The sequence below is a fragment of the Lissotriton vulgaris genome, chromosome 5 (assembly GCF_964263255.1).
Source record: "Lissotriton vulgaris chromosome 5, aLisVul1.2, whole genome shotgun sequence".
NCBI lineage: Eukaryota > Metazoa > Chordata > Amphibia > Caudata > Salamandridae > Lissotriton > Lissotriton vulgaris.
In genome coordinates, this window is record NC_141693.1 from 384,407,535 (window position 1) to 384,420,089 (window position 12,555).

The window sequence follows — 12,555 nt, forward strand, 5'->3', positions numbered from 1 at the left end:
CTAGGTAAATATAATCTGTGTGGGTATGTCCTTGTACCGTTTCCTTTTCCCACCCTTCCCAGGTACCAATGTCTAAAGCTTTATCTTTAAAGTCTTGCAAAACTATTGCTTTAATAATTATTTTCTTACCTGAAAAAAATTGTTAGTCTCACTGTTGTGGCTGATGATTCACAAAATATTGCATAGATAAAGAGTTTCAAACTTTTCTCCTGAGTCAGTGGTTATTTCATAAAGCTAAATGGTATATGTAAACCTATTATTCTAATGCCCTTTTTGATCCTTAGGACTTAGAGTACAGGTGACAAGGATTCGGTAAGATATGGTGTACAGGTATAAGTCCTAAAAGTGAATTAAAATTCCGATAGGCAGGAAAGTAAACAGGATTGCCAGTTCAAGGTGTGTATGATTATGGGCCCCTGGTGAGTATGGTAAACTGAGCTGGTAATCCCGCGCGCCTTCAGTATTTCTTTGGTAGCAGATTGATGGTTAGGGTTTAGTTAAGATAGGTAGTTAGTGTATATTGATTATATTGATTTGATATTGATTTTACGTATTAACCCAAAAACTGGTTTGCATTGGTTTATGTTGTCAGAAATCCCCAGGTTATTGAATAGCGGGTGGAAAATGGAAGCCACACTGCACTGAGGTTACTTGTCTGATGAAGTAAGTGCAGATAGTTAGGTAGAATTTGAAGCACTGGTTAGAGATTTTTTTTCTGATGTAAAGTGAGAATAAGTGATAGCAAAGAGGTTCGCTGGTGAAACTTTGGTCTTACATCACCTAGAAAGGGTAAGTCTGAAGGAGTAACAAGTTCTTTGATGGTTGAATGAAGAGTAAGCGGAAGAGGTTTTACTCGTAGGTGCGTAAAGGGTCAACAGAAGGGCTTTACTCGCTGTGAGGGAAATTGTCTTTTCTTTGCATTTAGTCAATCAGACACAGTAGCAAATGTTTCTATGTTGTTAATTAATGAAATGTGCATTTAAATTGAAAAGGAATTAAGTGGTTGTATTACCTTGCAAAGGAGGGAGTAGGTCGCTGGTGCTACACTGACGTCACAAAGAGCCACGATGGAATTGGTTGAGACAGCGGGTGTGTAGCTGAGATAATATTGTAAAGGAGGGCTGAGTGCAGAGAGTGTGAGAAACTCATCTCACAGTAAAGCTGTGCAACCATTGGTTGAAGTGATTTAAAAAAATAAATATGGATTGGTTATGGAAAATAAGAGACGCGCTGGTATTTAAGTGAAGTAGACAAATGATTAAAATAAGATGTCAGTGAAAAATAGAACAGTGGTAATTATATGTGGCATCTAGATCCAGCAATTATAGAAAATCGCCCTGATAGAAAATATTTAGGGGTTGCTGGAGAACAGCAAAGTAGAGGAAGACCCCATATCATGTAGGAAAAAAAAAGAAAAATGTAATTCTTGCAGAAAATGAAGAATTATTTAAAAACAGATAAACCCGTAAAAACGAGAGACCGTATGATTATTCCCCCACCGAAAATTACTGCATCATACATGATGATAGAAAGGGGCTACTTCACACAAAAAGCAAGGGGAAAGGGTCAACTACTCATCTACCCCGAACCCCCATCTTCAACATACTCAACCCATGAAGGGTAGAGAGAAAACCTAAATGAAATGCATGCAGTGGCACGGATGATGTTAATGAAAACGGTTCCTCACTCACACACAAATGTGTGTGACATGCTTCGTCATCGGGTCAGCTTACAAAACTCCCTGGCATAGTCAGCACAGGTTGGAGCATAGGGAGGGGGTAGACAAACAACATAAACAATAATCAAAATTGGTGTGTACAAAGTGCTACCACCACAGACTGGGGAAAGTGTAGACATAAGTGCAGTGAAACAACAAGGTTAAAACTGTCTCGTGGGTAACCTATTGAACACCTTTATTCCAGGGTTCCACGGTCAGGATTAAAATCATGAAGGATGGGCATGTTAGAGAGATTGCTAGGTACTCACAATACCCCTCCTTAGACTGCCAACGTCAACATGTTTCGACCGTGATTGGTATGCCCACAATAAAGGGTCACGTTGGTCTTCTTCAGTCTTCCTATCAGTCCCAGTCAACCATACCCTGTTACCTTATTCTGGGTAACCAGGGTACAAAAAATACTGTGTTCCCAACGTGTGGAAGCAGTTCCCCCAAAATGGGATACAAATACTGAAAGATAAAATGCATATGTCACGAGGTGTCTGATGGATTCTAGTTAATTACATCATATCCCATTTCAACAGACATCCCCTGCCACAAGGATATTCAATCATATTCTGAGCTATGTACATATCTCCACCCCCCATGTTGGAGTGACTATACACGTCTGACGCTGTGCGCTGGGATTGGAGTGGAACTCGACTCCATCACTCAACTGGAGTGAAATTTGGGACATAGAAGTCATTGAGTTAATCCTTTTTTTCTCTCCATATCCGACTCCAGTATATACCTGCAAATCCCAGGTATTCGTGTCCGCCACTGTCGCACACAAAAAATCCAAACACACACATCTCCAACTATTTGCATCTAGACATGCAGCTCTGTGGCCATTACACATAAGGATCCTTCCTCCCTCCCCCCAGCCTGCACTCACTGAGTTTACTGGTTTAGAAACCTCGAACTGACGGCGGGCGGGGAGAACCCCTAAGGACACAACCTATAACATAAACAAGGGAAAGAAAACATAATGCAACCCATACGTAAGCACCACCATGCTCCGGTTTTAACAAGCATTTACATTGAAAAAACAAACAACAGGTCAGCCCCCAGGGGAGGGATTATGTCTAGCCCGCTTACTGTCCCGAAGGTGATTCACGCCTAATCGGCTCGCCACAGTCCCGCCGTGTAGTCTGCCATCACCACGCCGGGTGGAGCGTTAAATCTCCTACTTCCGCATACATCCCCATGGCACGTGGGGCATGCATGCGTAAGGGTTCAATGCTGGGAAGAGAGAGACCCCGCCTCCATAGTTACGCCCCTAGTCTACCCCATAACATCCGTCACAGGTAAAATACAACGTGACCGCGGGCTAAGCCATGGTTACAGAGTAAATATCCACAGGCGGGCCAATAATTGGGACGTGTAAAGTATGAGTCACCTGCTGTCCAACCCAGGCACATCAGGGTAGAAACACCGATAACGGGAACAAGACCCAGCGGAAAGAGCGGCTTTTGATGAATCAAAATACCAACTCCAAACACTCGACCACCTGTGACACAGGAGAGAAGGGCAATTCAACAAATGTTCCAGGCCATCAGTAGTGCACAACCCCATTCCACCCTCATATCGAATATATGATTCCAAGGAGAGATAAAAGTGAGGGGACATACAAGATCCGTGCAATCCAGAAATCTGCAGATAGAAATAAGTTCCTTAACATAATTATGCAAGACACATAGAGCCATAGATGTTAAAAATTGCTACTCAGGCATCACCAGTACTGGCACCCAGGTGGAGGTTCATCTAATAAGTGCATGCCACGGAATATCATCATTTAATCCCACCACATGGCTTTTAAGTCGGTACACCCACTTCTGTTCTCGCAATAATAGAGCTCTGTTTTTATGCCCACCAACCAAATTCGACTGTAATTTTTCAATAAAGAACCATCTCAGATCTTCCGTAGTGTGTCCCAATTCAAGGAAATGGGCATTTAATCTGGTATTAGTTCTCCCACATCTAATAGTGCTATGGTGCTCAATTTTTCGGGCTTTTACTTTTCGGCTTGTCATCCCAACATATTGCTTCAGGCATGGGCACGTAATAATTAATGACCCCCTCTAAATTAAAATTTGTGTGGGTTCTCTGTTCCCAGGGATATGCCAGACCAATATCAATGCATTTTGTGTTACTTTTCAGATGGCACACACTGCAAGAACCACAGCGTGTATGTCCGGTGACCGGAGGCAAATGTGTAGATATCCTAACTCCACCATCTCGGGTGTCCCTAGGTCTGGTATGGACGAATAGATATTTCAAGTTTTGACTTCATTTAAATGAGAATCGTGTTTTTTTATGCTCAGCCTATTAGAATTCAGAATCCTCCAGTTTTTAAGGACCGTCCGTTTGATCTGCTGGGAAGCCGTGTTAAATATGGAAACAAAGACAGGTTTCTTGTTCACAGGTCTAATCGTTTTGGAAAGAAGGAGGCCCCAGTTGATATTGGTCGCTCTCTTCCTAGCCCTTTTAATCACCCGGGCAGGGTACCCCCTCCTTGACAGTTTTACAGATTGCAAACTGGCCTCCTCCGTAAAATCTGATTTAACAGAATAATTACATCGTATTTGGAAAAACTGTCCCACCGGCAGATTTTCCCTAAGGGATTTCGAGTGGAAGCTGTTGTTGGCTAACAATTAATTTTTGTCCGTGGGTTTATGAAATACTCTTGTCTGGAGTACCCCCTCTCTAGGTTCAATCAAGAGATCTAAGAAAGGTAACCCTGTTTTAGTAAGAGTAAGGGATTCCTCATATTGAGCCACTCCAAGAAAAGATGAACCAAACTTTCATCACACTTCCAGATTACCAAAACATCGTCTATATAACGACGCCAGAGTCTTATGTGAGAAGACCACGGCCAAGAGATTTCATGAATCATAGATTTCTCCCACATAAAGCCCTGCCAAGCTCAAAGCAAAGACACTCCCCATAGAGGGACCATGGGTCTGAAGGTATAGTGTCCCCTCATATTCAAAATATTCCTTGGTCAGGGCTATTTCCACCAGATGTAAGACAAAAGCCCTGGGTGTTTGATAGGGCCAGTCTTCCACAAACAGAATGTCCTCCAGGACCTTGAGGGTTTCTCTTTGTGGAATGTTGGTGTACAAGTCCTTGATATCGATGGCTATGAGAAACTCAGTCCCAGGGTCAAAGGGCAGGTCCTTCAGATAGCGTAGGATATCTAGAGTGTCCCTTAGATATGCCGGTAACCAAATGTTTCAAATAAAAGTCACAAAATTGCAACAAAGGCTCCAAAAGGGAACCCATTCCTGAGACGATCGGTCTCCCGGGAGGAAGTCTGACAGGTTTATGAATTTTTGGGAGAACATAAAAATAAGTTCTCGGCTGTTTATTAACCAAAAATTCAGCTTCATGGTCAGAGTCTATCTATCATTTTGTGTCTGGACTAGAACCCAAAGTATCCCAAATGATTAAGGAGCATGAATTATGTTGGCAAGCAAAGCCTATCGATTAGAATCTCAAGTATACAAAATACTTGGGGACAAAATCAATAATAGGTGATTGAAATTAGAAGACAAAGTAATGTGGGCACAAGTAAAATTAGCAGAACAGCAAGAACTCCAGCTGAGTCAACATGAAAATAATCATGGAAGAGGGGGAGGACAAGGTGAAGGTAGTGGGGGTAAACCTAGAGGGAGAATGAACAAAGAAGATGCAAAAAAAAGTTTCCCTGTCATGGGTGTGGAAAATTGGGGCATTGGAAAAACGAGTGTAAATTAATACAGAATAATAATGTTCAAACTCAAAACTTTTATCCACAGACACAGAATGAAGTATTGCAAAGGCAATCACAGCAGGTAATACAAAACCAGTTACCCTCTGCCCCTATGCAAGATTTGGTGAGTCAAGCCAAATACAGTGTGGATACCGGGAAGTGGGAGGGAAGTAGTTTTTTTAAGAAGATAGTTTCTGACGGTGCCTGAGAGGGGGGGGAGAGGAATGCGTATTTGGGGCATCCTTACCAGTAGATCAGTCAGGTCCTTATGTGGAAGGCAAAGTTGAGGGAAATGACATCACCTTCTTGTTGGAGACTGGTACTACCCGTTCTACTGTAAGAACAGTAGACATCCCAAACCTACCCCTCTCCGGAGAAGCGATCCAAGTAGTGGGTGTTTCTAATAAACAAATTAGAACCCCTGTTACAGAACCAATGGAAGTGTGTATTGGTAATTTTAATGAAATGTATACGTTTCTGGTATGTGACTCTAGTCCTGTAAACCAGCTAGCTAGAGATTTACTGTGCAAAATGAATTGCACAATTTACTGCACCCCAAGTGGAGTTGAAATTCAGACTCCAAATGCAGATGGAATTTATAAAATCATGTTAGCCAAGCAAGAAACTGAAATTAGAAAGATGACACAAACTCAAACACACTATTTGACTCCTAGTCAGCTAACTAAATAGGAAAGAGTAATTCTAGCTGCAGAAAATGTGACAATAACCAGATGTACTGTCTTGAATACAGCAACCCTGTTGAAGTAAAGAAAGAAGTCGAACATGAGTGTGTCGACCTCACAGAATACAGTACTAAACCAAGCCCAGACATACAGGAAAACCCACTAAAAGATTCAGAATATGAGCTATTTGCAGATGACTCACGCATGAGATATGAGGAAGGGGGATTGAGTGCTGCTTTTGCTGTATGCACATTGGCTGGTATAGTCGAAGCATCCTTTTTACAGGAGTCAAGTCTGCACAAGTAGCTGAATTGATTGCTTTAATAAAAGCTTGCAAATTTAGGAAAAATTAGAAAGTAACCATTTACACTGATATGGTTACGGGGTTGTCCATGACTTTGGCCAGCTCTGGATGCAAAGGGAGTTCACAACTTCTTCAGGAACCCCTATTCAAAGTGGACAATGTGTTCAAGAGTTAATTAAAGCAATTCAATTACCAAAATAATTGGCTGTGGTCAAGTGTGCTGCTCACCAGTCTGAAAACGACAAAGTGACAGGTGGTAATCGTTATGCTGACCTAGTGGCCCAACATTGTGGCAAGTACAAAATGGTGGTAAACAAGAATATCGATGAATGTGGAATTAGCTTCCAACTTATTCTGCTAAAAAGTGTGAGAACATTGGAAGAAGTGAGAGATTTACCAAATGAAGCAGAACAAAAGGAAAAGGAGGAATGGGAGAAAATAGGTTGCCAGAGAAGGGCTGAAGATGGTGTCATTTTTTATTTGGATGGGAGACCTGTGTTACCAGACTGTATGCTTGCTCCTATGGCTAGGATGTACCATGGGGATGCTCAAGTAGGCAGAGATGCAATGATAAGATTGTTTAGACAGGATTGATTTAATGTGAAGTTCAGGAATGTAGCAGAGAGTCTTTCCCAGAGATGCTTAACTTGTCAACAAATGAATCCGAGTAAGAAAACTGTAGTTTGTCCCAGGAACATTGCACTCCAACTTGATTTCATTCAGTTACCTGCTTGTCGAGGAAAGAAATATGTCCTTGTCATTGTTTGCTTATTTTCTAAATGGGTAGAAGCATACCCAACCAGGAGGAATGACAGCTTAACAGTGGCTAAACTCTTGTTGAGAGAGCTCATTCCTCGATTCAGTTTTCCAGTAACGAATGAGTTAGACCGAGGGTCTCATTTTATTAATGAAATAGTTAGTCTAATTTGTGAAGCATTCAAAATGTAGCAACAGCTGCACTGTGCATACCGCCCAAAAGCCTCTTGAGTGGTAGAACAACTGAATGGCACAATAAAATTGAGATTGGAAAAGATGTGTGATTCTACTCGATTGGAATAACCTGATGCTTTACCTTTTGTCCTGATGGCAATCAGAAACATAATAGACAAGAAAACAGGCTTGAAACTTCATGACATACTCATGGGAAGGGCAATGAGGCAAGCATGTGTGCCAGGTCGCAAGCTGTTAAATATATCTGATGACTTGGTTTTGGAGTACTGCAAAGAGTTGGCTGACCAAGTGTGTTCTAACTGTCACCAGGTTGGGAAAGACACTGTAGTCAGACAATCGACTCCAGAACATGACTTAAATCAAGGAGATTGGGTAGTGATAAAGGAGCACACCCAAGAATTGTGCCTAGCACCACGGTGGGGAAAACCACATCAAGTAATATTGGTTACCACCACAGCTGTAAAGTGCAAAGGAATTCCAAACTGTACTCATGCCAGTCATACCAAAAGAGTAACTGAACCCGACGAAGTAGATGCTGAAGGTTGCGCAGCTGAAGGATCTCAAGTGGTTGATCCTGAAGTAGCTGATGAAGAACAACCGGGCACCAGTCAGGGGGGAAGATGGCGGCTGAGTGAGGAGTTCAGTCGTAAGCTCCTTGCCTGAGGGTGCTGTAGTCCGAAAATGCCTGCCGGATCTAATCTCTAACTGGAAAGTATAGAGCGCCATGAGAAGCTAAATATGTCAGGAATCTCTACCCTTTTGATAGTAACTAGCATAGTATAATGGTGAAATGGCAATAGCGTAATAGAAAGTAGCAACGGCAAAGCCTCGAAAAAAAAAACTGTCTCTCGTCTCCGTCTCCTGTCTCCTGCGGCCCGACCTGGAAAGCTGCCTACATCCACACAGTTTCCACCCTGACTCACTTCTGTACTAGCATCAGAGGTAATACCTGCATCCACTGCGGCATCCACTGCGGCATCAACTTCGACATCCAGCAACCAGCGTCCACACCCGCAGGAGCTCGAGCTCGAGCCAGTGAGAGCCTGGGAGTGCTTGTAAACCAGCAGCCTGCAAATCGGAGGGATCAGGGGGTCCCGAGGGCTGAGGGGAGATTGCGGCGTGCAAGCACAGGGTGACAGTGTCACAGTGCAGCCGGATGGCTAGGCGGTCTCACGTCCCTCTCTCCATTCTCTCAAGACGGTGCGTGGCGTGGAGCACAGCAACCACCGTCTGGAGCCCAGCTGATCGGTGCTCTCCGCTTTAGGTCCTTCAGAGCTCAGGGCTCCGCTGAGGTTGCTGCGACAAAACGTGTAAGCACCGGAGGGCTTACTCGAGGAGCCGGTGCGGGCACAGAAAGAGGCTGATAGGAATATTGGTCTTTCAGCCTGAAAACTGCATGAAGGCGATCTGAGAGACCAGAGAGATCAGTGTGGTGTTTGCCTTCGCCCTGCTTGTATCCCGCACTCGTTTTTTTTTTGTCCATACTCAGTAATCTGGGCTCTACATTTTTTTGGTTTTGCTCTCCTTGCGCTGCCTTGCCACTATTTCCTTGCACTAAAGAACTAAAGAACTAAAGAACGAAAGAACTACTGTATCCTTCTGTATCCTTCTGTTGTAATTTGTGTCACACAACCCATATGACCCACATGAGTACACATGAATACACATGAATACCATATGAGATATATATATAATTTGGACTGATAAGCCGATAAGCTGAAAGCAGCGAGAGGTGGAAAGACAAGACAGGCAAAAAAAAATGAAGGGCAAAAAAGGAGTAAAGGAGTAGCAGTAGTGGAGTGGCCAGGGGAAAACAAAAGACCGCCACTGTCTATGCTCAGTCTATCCCCCTGACACGTGGAGCAGAAATAGAAAAGAGATATTGGGATAGGCTAAGGTCTAAACTCAAAGTGGTCACAAAGAGGCACAAAAGGAAACAGGCGAAAATTGGCTGACAAGAAGGAAAGGAATCTAGAAAATAAGAGGTTCGACAGAAAATACCCAGAAAGGTGCAAAACAACAGGAGTACAGGACAAGGAGTCTGCAAGGCCGAGTCTGCTAGGCCGAGGCTTCCCTCTCTCCCAAATCTGAAAACGCTTACCAAGAACAACGGAGCCTACCGCAGAAGCGGCTCCCCACTCACTTGGAGTGTGGGCAGAAGCAGTGAAATCACGTCACACCAACAGGAAGGTAGAACGCAGACTATCCTTTCGAAGTAAGGAAGTGGCAGCTGAGGTAGAAATAAGCAATAGCAGGGGCTGCGCAGTACAAGGAATACAAGGGCTACAAGGGCTACAAGTTGTCACAGAGAGGAAAATTGCACAGAAGCCGCCACATTATCTGTTTAACTCAGCAAGACAAAATTCTTCTACTATCAATCAACTTTTCAACAACAAAGCACAACCTAGAAGGCGCCAGCCCGTCCCAGAAGGCCTCGAAACGACCGTGCTAACAGCGAAATCTCCACATAAGCTGGAACCTACTGAGGCACCCAAGAGTCCGCAATCTTTCAGCAGAAACAAAGAAGAGACAGCGCAAGAGAGAAAGGGATACAGTCTAAGAAGTAAAACTTCAGAGATAAAAGCCAGCACTCCACTCAAAGGGAAAAAAAGGCCTGTCGCCAGCTAGTGCCCTCTCTAGAGAGGAAAAAAGGAACAACAAAAGACCCATCTCAAGGCAACCTCAAGCGCCTCTATCCAGACCAAGCCTGAAATCCACAGGTCGCAACGCCTTAAAAATCAACCCCTCACTAAGGTCTTACTTTAAGGTCCAAGATAAGGACAGAAACTGTACCCCCCAGAAAGCCTGGGACTCGGGAAAAACGCATAAAGACCCACCCAACACAGGCAAGACCCAGGACCTCAAAATGGCGGGGAACAAAAAACAGCGTAAACAAAGTAAAGGTATACGCGACCTAACAGTCAGTAATAAGTATCAGGTCCTGTCTGTCGACGGAATAGAAACAGAAGCAGAAAGAGAGACTTGGCACCGGCCTGAAGCAACAAAGACATTTCTGGAAAAAAGCCAACAGGGTCGCTCACAAGCACCGCCGCCGGCAGCACTCATACTACCCACAAATGATATGGATACAAATACCCCAGAAGCTACAGTTGCCAAGAGTGTCACCATCCCTGAGAATGCTCTAGAAGAGATGATGAAGGAGCTTTGAACTAAATTTGCTACCTCTGAAAAAACCAGTCCAAAATACAGGAAGTTTGCGAAGTATTGGATCAGAAAATAAACACTCTCATCGACAGGGTGACACACGTCGAAGGCGAAATCAAGGTACTAAACAAGAAAACGGAGGCTAACCACAATGAAATAACGAAATTAAAGACCAAAAAAGCTGAGATCAGTGACAGAATGGAGTCCCTGGAAAACCACGCCAGGAGAAACAACCTCAAAATTTTGAATATCCCGGAGGGACTTGAAGGAGAAGACATCAAAGGCTTCAAAATCCAGCTACTAGAAGAAAAAATCCCTTGGGCTAAATCGATAAACTTAAACGAAGACATCCAAAGGGTTCACCGAGACCCCTTTAGGAAGGGGGAGTTTAGAAAAAAGCTGAGGAAAGTTCTAATCAACTTCATGACCTACTCATTGAAGGAGCGAATACTCAGCGAAGGCCTTCAAGCTGTATCCTACACTAAAGATGACTGGTCCTGCAAAATCAGATCTGATCTATCTAAGACCACCCAAGATAGACAATGGGAGCTCGCCCAACTTATGCCCCAATTGAGGGCACTTGGAGTGAACGTCCAGATGCGCTTCCCAGCACTGCTCAATATCATGTGGAACAATAAAATGTTCAACATAAGAGACCCGAAAGAAGTGGAAGGGCTAATCACACAAATCAAGACCCACCAGGAAGATCAAACTCTATCAAAATAGTAAATAAAATACGCACCACCACAAAAGAGTGAAAGAAACAGAACAAAAAGGGAAAGAATTAACATGGCCAAAACACAGGTGGGAAACAAAAAATAAAAATAAAATATCCAAAGGCAAGTAGCCCAAACATATTAGCTCCAATGCCCAGAAGGAAGAAGAAAAGGGAGGCTTCTCCAGGGTGGGGAGCAATATCAGAGGAGAACAAAGGCCAAGATGGGAGAGACAAAGACAAGACCAATGACGATGCCCATAAATAAAAGCAAAGAAAAAGAACTTATTAACGTGGAATACGAAAGGAATGAGAATTAAATCACGGAGAATGAAAATATTGGAGTACCGGAAAGACTGTAATAGCGAGGTAATCCTAATCCAGGAATCACACCTAACAAAGGAGGAGTGGGAACCAATATGTAAAACCGAGCGATGGATAGAGCACTGTATTAATACGAACCAGAACTGTAACATAAAAGGAGTCGCAATCATTTAAAAAAATATTTGAACGCAGTGATCGAAAAAACAGAAATAGACAAAAAAGGCAGATGGGCTATCGTGACGGCAAGAATCTACAACAATCTATACACCCTGGTGGGCTACTATGGCCCAAATTCCGATGACCCGGAACCACTAAAGAAGCTATATGCTAACCTCCTAGCAACCAAATCCCAAATAGTAATGGGAGGAGATTTCAACATTATATTAAACCCTTCAGAAGACAGATACCCTGCAAAGAACCTCCCCAACCTGCTAAACATGAGAGAATGGATGGGGCGATATATGAAAGACCTAGGCCTGGTTGATGTATGGAAAGAAAAAGGAAATACAACTCATCGATTTACGTTTAACAACAAAAGATTAGGGCATGCTTCCAGAAACAACTGAGCCCTGGACAAGGTCAGACATAGAAGAAAACAGAAGACAAAATTAAACAAAATGTGCCACAACTGAACTGAACTGAACTGAAAACAAAAGAACATCTGAAGAAAATCAAAGCACAGTGCCAGCTAAGAGACTTAGAAAAGGTGATGCTTGGCCTATATTCGTCAGAAGACTAAAATATCCCCTTAATACAATAGATGAAGACCCTCACCAAGTAGACGAAATAACAAGCCAGTCTGGACCATCCACAGAGAAACCCAGAAGAAGAAGAGTCCACGCTTGAAAAGACTGAATAATAAATGCAATGGTCCCGAATGGACCTATGTGATACTTGAGGACTTTGAAAATCTGGAAATCACTGACGAAAGTGATGAAGAAC